The 12574-nt window shown below is 41.4% G+C and overlaps 1 protein-coding gene across 2 annotated transcripts in view; it reads left to right on the plus strand.

The window, feature by feature from the left end:
- SLC24A2 (solute carrier family 24 member 2) overlaps positions 1-12574 on the plus strand; it is a 280639-nt gene that overhangs the window by 209571 nt on the left and 58494 nt on the right. The window lies entirely within an intron of this gene.

A 12574-nucleotide genomic window follows, 5' to 3' on the forward strand; every position in this document is an offset into this window, starting at 1 on the left:
CCTTAAGGAAATAAAGCATGGCAGAGATTTATTTTTAAACATAGTCTATTCTCCTCATTCGTAGTAGCTATGTTCTATAAGGAGTCCCTGGATGGTACAAATGGCTAACATGCTCAGCTGCTAACCAGAAGGTTTGAGTCCAACTAGAGGCAACTTAGAAGAAAGGCCTAGCCAACTACTTCCAAAAAATCAGCCATTGAAAGCCCTGTGGATCACATTTCTACTCTGATACACATGGGGTTGCCGTGAGTCACAGTTGACTCCACGGCACCCAGTAAATGTTTTATAAACTCCCTAAGAACACTGAGTTCGCGAATACCGCATCGGCCTCTTTTGACCTCAGCTGTGGCTATACGCAATATTCCGTTCACGCGATGTCCGTGAATGATCATGAAGGCACCACCAGCATTGAATTTTATAGTCACAAATAAATTTTAGAGAGTATGTGATTTCCCAGATGCGGAATCCACAAATAACGAGGATCAACTGGATTTGCTAATGAATTCCCGACCCCATTCCAGAGCACAGCCTTGCACCAGTCAGGATTCTGAGTCAAGTTCATCATGGAACAGCACCTTGAAAATGTTGAATTCTTGTAAAGGGAGATGCCCTGTGGCCCCATACCCCATGCCGCCACACACATACCTCCACTTTTTGAATGATAGAAAATATGTGTAACTTATGAAAGCATTTGGGGTTTTTACCAGATTTCTACATTGGTACTGACAAGAAACCAAAGTACCCTCCTAGAAGAATCGGCTAATTTTATCCTCCTCCATGAGAGAAACTCCCAAATGTGTTGCATAACTTGCTCTCAGTTTCCAGTATTTCTAAGTTGCCTTAGCTTGCTAGAGACCTCCCAGTTGCTTTGCATGCGAGAGCAGAACATCTCACAGCCCTGGGTAAGAAGAAGCCCCTTCTCAGCCCTTCCCTATTTTGGCTTCTGTGCATCACTGAGCCCTTGTCTGCTGCTGTCCCTGTGCTTCAAATTAACCACTGTGATGTTTGCTAAAGCAGCAGGTCACTGTTAGGATCTCAGACTTAGCCCTGTGGGAGCCCAGGACCTTCCAGCCACTTGGTGAACTGCAGGTCCTTGGGCATCCAGAGGCCCAAGAGCAGAATGCCACCTGCAGGAAAGCATCCTACCACCAAGGAGGAAGAAAGGGCTACCTATTCCTTAAAAGAAGGCTCTGGTCCCAGGTGTTATTTTTATCCCAAACCTTTGGACTATTTCTATTTTTGTTGATGATTGACATGAGAAGCCAAGGACTCGGGACTCACTGACACTGTGATTTGATAGCTCCCGGGTGTCTCCCTAACTCTCAGGCTTGTGTTCATGGCCACAATCTGACCTGTCATGACCTTTCACTTTCTTTGTTCCATCCAGTCCTCTGCCTTCCACCCGTAACTTCCTGTTGTTAGTGCAGCTTCTGCTTCTCTGTCCCCTCAGTTGTCCCATTTCTCCCTTACTGTGTTCCTTTCCTTCCTCTTTCCACATCCATTTGAGCAAATGTTGCCATCCAAGAGCGTCCTTTCTCTTTCCTCCCCACACCAGACAATTCAACATCACAGGAAGATGGCGCACGCTACCTCCAATCTGATGATATCATTTGGTAACCACTGGGCTTCCTAGGCAGGAAACAAAGTCAAAATGATATCTGCAACGAGAACCATGGCTGGCCCTTAGCAAGATTGTGAAATCATGTCTTGGGGCCCTCACGGGTCACCTTTTATATTCCTTAACCTTCTCTTGACTCTCCCTTCCCTTCATGCAAATCCCATATGTCCCATTCTTAGCTCAAAATTCATCCCCATTACAATGATAGCTAATAGTAGCTAAGGCAGCATTTTCAAAGTGTGTTCTGGGAAATCCTAGTTTCATGTGATATCAGTAGTAATTTTAAAACAGCCTGGGGAGGGGGGAAAAAAAAGAAGAAGACAAGATTAATTTCATAGTTAAATAAGTGGGGGGAACTTCTGAGCTAAGTTAAATAGGTGTCTTTACACATGACTTCTCAGAGCCTTCAATTTGCTACTGGGCACTGTAGCATACAGGGAATGGTAATGAGGGATAGGGCTTGCAATATTTCCTAGACTTCTTTGATCAGAATACCCTTTCTTACATGGACCACTTCGGAAATGCTGGTTAAGATGTTATCCTTCACCTAGTATAGGAACCTCTGAATGATTTAAAATCCTTCTGAACACATAGCAATTCCTCTCAGTACTCATAGAAAGGATACTTTGGGGCAAGTGTCTCCAGCTAGCCACCTCACATCATACCTTTTGACAGTTGCCTCCAAGCCAAACCCAGCCAGACCTGACTCAAGCCTAATTCTGGGATCCAGGCTGAAAGACTCAGAGCCAACTTGGTAGCCTTAGACGTGGCATCCACCATGTGCAACTTCCTACAATTGTCAAGGGCCTTCCCCTCCCATTAAAAAATAATAATAACTATGATTTATGTCACTTCCACGCTGTACAATTTAAGGAAGTGTAATAAAGACAAGGAAACTCTGGTGGTATAGTGGTTAAGAGCTACCGCTGCTAACCCAAAGGTCAGCAATTCGAATCCACCAGGCGCTCCTTGGAAGCTCTATGGGGCAGTTCTACTCTGTCCTGTAGGGTCTCTATGAGTCGGAATCGACTCAACTGCAATAGGTAATAAAGGCAAAGAAGTTTTGGGCAATAACTGTATACCAGCTAACTTTTGAGAAATGCCCTGTCTACTTAAGCATTTTTTCCACCATTTTAGAATGTTACCAGCCCTTGGGCAGGGCTTTATATGATTGCCCATATGACTAGTCATATAACTCTTTCCAGGGAATTCTCTGGGTGGTGTGCGAGGTTCACTACTTGCAGTGAGCCCCATCCCCCATCCCCAAAGTGGATCAAATGGAAAGATGGGTTATATGTGCCACCCCTGATATAAAGAGGAATCGAGTGATGATTTTCTAGATACAGAGAATTGTCCCACACATATTCAGTTGACTGCTCTTAAGCACCTACTCTGTGCAAATTATTCCGCTAGGTACTTTGGGGAAACACAAGATAAAGAAGGTGGGCAGTTTTCCCCTCAGGGATCTTACAGACCAGGGGAAGAAATAAAACACAGCAATCACTGAGCCACCAAAAAGAAAGTGGTAAGTACTATCAGTGTTCAGAAAAGGATAACAGGATGCAGAGGGAGGAAAGATGGCTCATGGAAGATTTTTGTGAAGAAAGGAGTCTTTAAACTGGGCCCTAACTAGTTGGTACATTACAGATATGGGGTCATTTGGGAGCAGGGGTAGCAAGGACCTGCTAGGCAGAGAGAACAGAAGGCACAGAAAGTGTGGGGGCACACTAGAACTGAATAGGTGCCTCCCACCTGCTGGGTACAGCGCTGGGGGCTTTATATATTCCGTACCATTTCATCCTCGTAATGATCAGCACAGTAGATTTTATTGAAGATGAGAAAACTGGGCTTTAAAGAAGCATTTTACTGGATGAGGAAACTAAGGCTCAGCGAGGCAGAGTAACTTACTGTGGGACTCAGTTAGATAGTGTGGGGTAGGCCTTGAACTGGGGACTCTGTAACTCCAAAGCCCCTGCCCTTTTGGCTCTATTGCAGCTTGCTGCACAAGGTATGAGAGTATGAAAAACCAGGTGATTCAAATTGGCTCCAGTTTAGAAGTGGAAGATGGAAGGCTTCATGGAGCCCAGATCATGGCAAAGTTTGAACTATAGAGTGAAGAAAGAGAGTGGGCACTGGTGAGCTTGTGAGTAGAACATGTCTCCCTACTTGAACACTTTACCATAAAACATTTATTTTAGTGAAACAATACACATACTCTCACACGACAAAACTATGACATTTGCAAATTGTCCTTGCCCTCAAAATTTATTCCCTCCCCTGTCACTCAAGTGTCCCAGAACCTAAAATGGAGCAGCAAATTGGTCAGACCCAACCCTTCCCCCAAGCCAAGCCAACTAGAATCTCATCCATTTATGCATTCATCTGCTCACACATTCATCTGTTAACATCTGATATGTACTGGGCACTAGACTAGCCGCAAGGCATATGGTGGCTAAAGACAGTCTTTCTCCTGAAGAGCTTACCATCTAGTGGTCCACAGAGGCACAGTGGTGAGTGAAAGGCATCTCACGCAGCCTCGGGAAATGAGGGTAGGCTTCTCAGAAGAGGCAGTGTCTCCACTGTTCATTCCTCCTTCCCAAGATGGCAACCTATCTTACCAGCCACCTGATGCTAATGTGTTCACTTAATAAAAATTGAGCACCTGATCTGTATAAGACATTTGCTAGACTGGGAAGATCAGAGAGAGCATCACTTCTCCCTGGGGTCTATATTTCCTTTTGTAACGAGACCTTCCTGGGAATATAAACAAGTACTCTAGGGATTGGGAGCTTTTGGTGACATCAAATACCCAGTATGGGCAACTACCCCCTTATCTCCTCATAGAGTGATTCTGCGTATACTTGGAAAAGTGATCTTTAATTTTTACTTAAATTTAATAACCCATGGTTTTATTTCAAGATCTATCCTGAAGTACTACACTGTCAGTGATAAGATAACATCCGTACGCCTATAAGGAAGACCAGTTAGTATGACTATTATTCAAAGTTACTTGCCAACCACTGATGCCAGAGATGAAGAAATTGAAGATTTTTACCAACTCCTGCAGTCTGAAATTGATCAAACATGCAAACAAGATGCATTGATAATTGCTGGTGATTGCAATGTGAAAGTTAGAAACAACAAGGATAGGTAGTTGGAAGATATGGCCTTGGTATTAGAAATGACACCAGAGATCTTATGATAGAATTTTGTAAGACTAACTACTTATTCATTGCAAATACCTTTTTCAACAACCTAAACAGTGACTATACACATTGACCTTGCTGGGTGGAATACACAGGAATCAAATCAACTATATCTGTGGAAACAGATGATGGAGAAGCTCAATATCACCAGTCAGAACAAGGCCAGGGCCAACAGCAGAACAGACCATCAACTGCTCGTATGCAAGTTCAAGCTGGAGCTGAAGAAAATTAGAGCAAGTCCAAGAGAACGAAACTATATACCATGAGTATATCTCACCTAAATTTAGAGACCATCTCAAGAATAGATTTGACATATCAAACACTAATTACAAAAGACCAGATGAGTAGTGGTATGACATCAAGGACATCCTACATGAAGAAAGCAAATGGTCATTAAAAAGACAGGAAAGAGAGAAAAGACTAAAACCGATGTCAGAAGAGACTCTGAAACTTGCCTTTGAACATAGTGTAGCTAAAGCAAATGGAAGAGATCATGAAGTAAAAGAGGTGAACAGAAGACTTCAAAGAGGGGCGCGAGAAGACACAGTAAAGTATTGTAATGACATGTGAAAACACCTGGAGTTAGAAAATTAAAAGGGAAGAACACTCTCGGCATTTCTCGAGCTGAAAGAACTGAAGAAAAAATTCAAGCCTCGAGTTGAATTTTTTGAAGGATTCTATGGGGAAAATATTAAATAATGCAGGATGCATCAAAAGAAGATAGAAGGAATATACTGAGTCACTATACCAAAAAGAATTGGTCAACATTCATCCTCTTCAAGAGGTAGCATATGATCAAGAACTGACAGTACTGAAGGAAGAAGTCTGCACTGAAGACAATGGCAAAAAACAAGGCTCCAAGAATTGACAGAATACCAATTGAGATGTTTCAACAAACAGATGCAGTGTGGGAGGTGCGCACTTGTCTATGCCAAGAAATTTAGAAGACAGCTACCTGGCCAACTGACAAGAAAAGATTCATATTCATCCCCATTCCAAAGAAATGTGATCCAGCAAATGTGGAAATTATCGAACAATATCATTAATACCATATGCAAGTAAAATTACACTGAAGATAATTTTTAAAAAACATTAATTAAAAAGTGGTCACAGGAGTACCTTGACAGGGAACTGCCAGAGAATCAAGTCGGATTCAGAAGAGACGTGGAACAAAGGATATCACTGCTGATGTCAGATGGATCTTGACTGAAAGCAGAGAATACCAGAAAGATTTTTACCTGTGTTTTATTGAGTATGCAAAGATACTCAACTATGTGAATCATAACAAATTATGGATAACATTGCAAAGAATGAGAATTCCAGAACACTTCATTGTGCTCATGCGGAACCTGTACATAGACCAAGAGGCAGTGGTTTGAACAGAACGAGGGGATACTGCGTGGTTTAAAATCAGGAAAAGTGTGTGTCAGGGTTGTATCCTTTCACCATGCTTATTCAACCTGTATGCTGATTAAATAATCCAAGATGTTGGACTATATAAAGAAGAGCCTGCCATCAGGATTGGAGGTAGATTCATTAACAGCCTGCAATATGCAGATGACACAACTTTGCTTACTGAAAGTGAAGAGGACTTGAAGCACTTATTGATGAAGATCAGTTGATATGGATTATGCCTCAACATAAAGAAAACTAAAATCCTCACAGCTGTTCCCACAAGAAACATCATGACAAATGGTGAAAATATTGAAGTTGTCAAAGATTTCATTTTGCTTTGATCCACAGTCAATGCCCATGAAAGTCGCAGTCACGAAGTAAAAAGACAGATTGCATTGGGCAAATCTGCTACAAAAGACCTCTTTAAAGTGTTAAAAAGCAAAGATGTCACTTTGAGGACTAAGTTGTGTGCCTGACCAAGCCATGGTATTTTCAATCACCTCATATGCATGCAAAAGCTGGACAATGAATAAGGAAGACCAAAGAATTGATGTATTTGAATTATGGTGTTGGCAAAGAATACTGAATATATCATGGGCTGCCAGAAGAACAAACACATCTGCCTTAGGACTACAGCCAGAATGCTCTTTAGAAGGAAGGAAGGCGAGACTTCATCTCACATACTTTGGACATGTCATCAGGAGGGACCAGTCCCTGGAGAAGGACATCATGCTTGGTAGAGGGTCAGCAAAAAAGAGGAATACCCTCAATGAGACGGATTGACACAGTGGCTGCAACAATGGGCTCAAGCATAGCAACAACTGTGAGAATGAATGGTGCAGAACCAGGCAGTGTTTTGTTCTGCTGTTCATAGGGTCACTGTTAGTCAGAACTAACTCAACAGCACCTAACAATAACAACAACAACAGTTTTATTCTCACCTGCAGATATCCAAATGCCATACCATTCTCTCTGGAAATTTTTAGTAAATCAAACTTGGTTTCCCTCCTAAAATTGTTTCAGGTGAAAATGTTGAAAGTTAATTCAAAAGAAAACATACACTTGTGTGATTCAAGAGATGAAATAGGAGACTTTTCCAACAATGGCAGTGTCCATAACTAGTGATTTTGGCTCTTGTAGATAAACAAAGCATGTAGGTAGATAGACAGACATACTGACTAATATCTTGCAAAGAAGAGATGTATGGGGAAAGGGACCTGCATTATATTGTCCTAAATGTATTGTCACTTAACAGAAGCCGTCTCTAGAAAAATAATTTCAATTACTAGTTTAAAAGTCAATCTTTTTTCACTCATGTAAGTAAAAGAAGGTATGAAAAGTGTTAACAAAGGAAAAACTTACAATGACCTTTCCTTAATAAAATTAAGGCTACAGTTTCATGGCAACCAATAGTCCTTTGTCCAAGCCAAGAAAGTAATCATGTCTTACATGAATCATGGAGTCCTCAGTTAGGCATGTAGCTGATCTTTGAACACCCCCATTATTTCAAAAAAAAACAAAAGCACTTGAAGGTCATATAGTCTAACCAGTCATTTGATGTTCTTAGTTGCAGTGAAATGGTCCAGTTCTTTTTCAAAGAGAGATTGGATTTTGGAATACTGTTTATCATCAATTTTCATTGCCCAAGATGTAGCCTCTGAAAATGTAGTTCTAAAACCAGGTCCTTGGCATTACCTCTGTCCTTCACATTACATTTTAATCCTTGCTCAAAGGAATGAGACCGTGTTACATCTATTGATATATCAGGCAGGATAGGTTCTGCTGCATTAGTGGTGGCTTAAGTCAGATGGGAGTTTATTTCTCCCTCAAAAAAAAAAGAAGTCCAGAAGCAGATGGTATATGGCACATGTCAGTTCCATGATAATCCAAGACCCAAGCTCCCTCCATCTTTCTCCATCATCCTAATATATGACTTCAACTTCAAGGACACCTTGTCCAAGATCACTACTGCTGGAGCTCCAGCCACCACATCTGCATCCAGGAAGGAGGAAAGACCAAAAGGATGTTCCCTACTATTTTGTTTCCTTTTTAAGAAATTTTCCCTGAAGTCCCACACAGTAAAATCTGCCCAAACTCAATTACATGGCCACACCTAGCTTCTAGGGAGCTTGGAAATGTAATCTATAAAGTTAAGTGAATTGCAGCCCCAGTAATTTAAGTGCTATAACATTAAGAGATACAAGGAGAAAGGATATTGGATAGGTAACTTGCAATCTCTCTACAACAGAGAAATCTCGCTTTCATACAACTGTATGAAAGGCAATGTCATGTATATCAATGGGGAAGACTGGAAACAGAGAAAGGTATATAAGGGATATGGAGAGCTAATGTTAAATTTGAGATGCTTGTTGGACATTGAGTGGACATGTTGAGAAAGCAGTGGATATGGGAGTCTGGAGTACTGAAGAGAGGACAAAGCTGTAGATGTAAATTTGGGGATCATTGCATATAGGTGGTGTCTCTGAGTGGAGCAAATATTAACAAACTGAGCTGCTAACTGAAAGGTTGTAAGTTCAAGTCCACTAAGAGGCATCTCAGAAGAAAAGCCTGACAATCTCCTTCCAAAAAGAATCAGCCGTTGAAAACCCTATGGAGCACAGTTCCACTCTGACACACATGGGGTCGCCATGAGTCAGAATCAACTCAAAGGCAACTGGTTAGATATAGGTGATATTTAAAGCTATAGAACTAGATGAGAATACCTGGATAATCAATAGAGGCCAAACACTGATCCCTAAGAACTCCAAAGTTTAGAGTCTGGAAAGAAGTGGGGAAGCCCAGCAAAGGAAACTGAGGAGTGGCCCATGCTATAGGACAAGAACCAGGAAACAATGGTGTCTAAGAAGCCAAGTGAAGAATGTGTCTTAAAGAAGGGCAGTAACAAAAAAGATAGCATCAGTGAACTGAGGGCCCCAATGAGATCAAAGAATTGTTTTAGTGGAAAGATAAAGACTGATGGACAGGAAGTGAGATGCTTCAAATCAAGTAGTGCATTTATTAGTAGCAAAAAGGTCTAGAGACTAACCACAGGAGTGGGTGGATGAGGTGAGCTGGAGAAAATGATAGTTGGAAGTGAGAAAGTTAAGAAGCTGAGGAGGCAAGTGTTGGAGAGCTCCAGCTAGGGGTTGTGTCATGGTTGAAGAAGGAGATCAAGTCAACAAGGATGGTGACAGGAGTAATGGTGGACAGAAAAATAGTGAACTGTGTTCTGAAATTATCAGGAATGAGGGAAGGGTGACCAGGAAGTCAGTTGGGGTAGAGGTGGTAGTATTTGATGGCTTGTGTTCCAAAGGAGGGAGGATAAATGATCTGAATTCAGTGAAGAAGAAAAAGAGGGAATGGAGTGGGGAGGGGGTTGGAAGGGCAAATAGCTGCCATTTTCAAGGACCACAGAAGAGAAAGGGGCCTTCAGGGAACAGCCAACTTTCAGTTGGGATGAAAAAGCAAAGAGAGTATTCAGAGAAGAGATTAAGGATACAGGAGACTTATAGATGTGACAGAGGCGGGAGATTGAGTCAGGTCAGAGATGTTCAGAGCCATACGTAAATGAAGGTCTGGGTGGTAATGGATGACCTGGAGGCTCTGGCTGACATGGACAACCACGTAACATGGGTAGGATAACCTGTTTTCGAAGTTCTCATTATAGCCTCTTTCTTGGGATTGGTCCCATGGGCAGTTTGCAAAGGTAAAGAAGGGGCTATCTTACCAGGAGGGAGCTCTAGGGACCAACTTAAATGCAGCTAGGGGTTGTGTCATGATTGGGGAAGGAGACCAACCTTCCCCAGTTCAAGGAGAGAGATTCAGCCCAGCATAGGAAGACCTTTGACGGCATGGGCTGCCTTAGAAAGGAGTTATTCCCCCTTCTCTGGAGAAGCCAGGGTGGGCTCCAGTCCCAAGTTCAAAATTTTATACTGTTGCCTTTTATTAAGTATGATAGTAGACAATAGTTTCCAGTTGGCTCTTAGGATTAAACCTTCTAAAAATTCGATCTCACAGTTTGGCTATACACCCACCAATATTGTGGTAGGTAGATTCCTGGGCCACAGAGTCTGAAATTAAAGGTTTGTCTATTATTTGATCCAGTTCACCGAGAAAATTCTTTATTAATGTGATTAAATGCAGCAAATAGTGCATTAGATAGTTCCTGTGGAATAGATCTTTAAAAGAACAAATAAAAAAGATACATGTACATACATACATATATATGTATGTCCTATAGGGTTGCTATGAGTCAGAATCGACTCGACGGCATTGGGTTTTTTTGTGGGGGAGGTATTTCTGACAAAGTATTATGATAAAACATGCAAGCACCTGGAGTTAGAAAACCAAAAGAGAAGAACACGCTTGGCATTTCTCAAACTGAAAGAATTGAAGAATAAATTCAAGCCTCTAGTTGCAAATCTGAAGGATTCTATGTGCAAAATATTGAACGACACAGGAAGCACCAAAAGAAAATGGAAGGAATACACAGAGTCACTATACCAAAAAAACTTGGTTGATATTCAGCTGTTTCAAGATGTAGCATATGGTCAAGAACTGATGATATTGAAGGAAGAAGCCCAAGCTGCACTGAAGGCATTGGCAAAAAACGATGCTCCAAGAATTGACGGAATCCCGATTAAGATGTCTCAACAAATGTATGCAGTATTGCAAGTGCTCACTCATCTATGCCAAGAAATTTGGAAGACAGCTACCTGACCAACCAACTGGAATAGATCCATATTTGTGACCATTCCAAAGGAAAGTGATCCAACAGAATGCAGAAATTATCAAACAATATCATACTCAAGTAAAATTTTGCTGAAGATCATTCAAAAGAGATTGCAGCAGTACATCATCAAGTGACTGCCAGATATTCAAGCAGGATTCAGAAGAGGATGTGGAACAAGGGATATCATTGCTGATGTCAGGTGGATCTTGGCTGAAAACATACCAGAAGGATGTTCACCCATGTTTTATTGACTATACAAAGGCATTCCACTGTGTGGATCATAACAAATTATGGGTAACATTGCAAAAAATGGAAATTCCAGAACACTTAATTGTGCTCATGCAAAACCTGTACATAGACCAAGAGGCAGTCATTCGAACCAAACAAGGGGATACTGCGTGATTTAAAATCAGGAACAGTGTGCATCAGGGTTATATCCTTTCACCACACTTATTCAGTCTCTACGTTGAGCAAATAATCTGAGAATCTGGACTATATGAAGAAGAACACAGCATTAGGATTGGAGGAAGGCCCATTAACAACTTGCGATATGCAGATAACACAAACTTGCTTGCTGAAAGTGAAGAGGACTTGAAGGACGCACTGAAGAAGATCAAAGACTACAGCCTTCACTATGGATTACACTTCAACATAAAGAAAACAAAAATCCTCACAACTGGACCAATAAGCAACATCATGATAAATGGAGAAAAAAATTGAAGTTGTCCACAGTCAACACCACAGTCAACACCAACGGAAGCCAAAAAAACCAAAACCAAACCCAGTGCCATCAAGTCGATTCCGACTCATAGCGACCCTATAGGACAGAGTAGAACTGCCCCATAGAGTTTCCAAGGAGCACCTGGTGGATTCGAACTGCTGACCTTTTGGTCAGCAGCCGTAGCACTTAAAGCACTTAACCACTACACCACCAGGGTTTCCCCAGTGGAAGCAGCAGTCAAAAAATCAAAGGACACATTGCACTGGGCAAATCTGCTGCAAAAGATACCTTTAAAGTGTTCAAAAGCAAAGTTGTCATTTTGAGGACTAAGGTGCTCCTGACTCAAGCCATGATATTTTCAGTCACCTTATATGCATGGGAAAGTTGGACAATGAATAAGGAAGACCGAAGAAGAATTGATGCCTTTGAATTATGGGGGTGGTGAAGAATATTGAATACACCACGGACTGCAAGAAGAAGGAACAAGTCTGTCTTGGAATAAGTACAGATAGAATCCTCCTTGGAAGCGAGAATGGCAGAACTTTGTCTCACATACTTTGGACATGTTATCAGGAGGGACAAGTCCCTGGAGAAAGACATCATGCTTGGTAAGGTAGAGGGTCAGGAAAAAAGAGGAAGACTCTCAATGAGATGGATTAACAGGGTAGTTGCAACGATGGGCTCAAACACTACTAATAATTGTGAGGATGGCACAGGATGAGACAGTGTTTCTTTCTCTTGTACATAGGGTCCCTATGAGTCAGAACCAATTCAGTGGTACCTGGCAACAACAACAAGTATTTGTATATTTGCTTTTAGTTACAAATTCAAAATTTTACAAACATTCAATTTTTTAATCACAAATTTAGCTAGTCTTTTTTATTATAAAAATATTTCATACA

This window comes from Loxodonta africana, chromosome 9 (assembly GCF_030014295.1).
Source record: "Loxodonta africana isolate mLoxAfr1 chromosome 9, mLoxAfr1.hap2, whole genome shotgun sequence".
In the NCBI taxonomy this organism is placed as follows: Eukaryota; Metazoa; Chordata; class Mammalia; order Proboscidea; family Elephantidae; genus Loxodonta; species Loxodonta africana.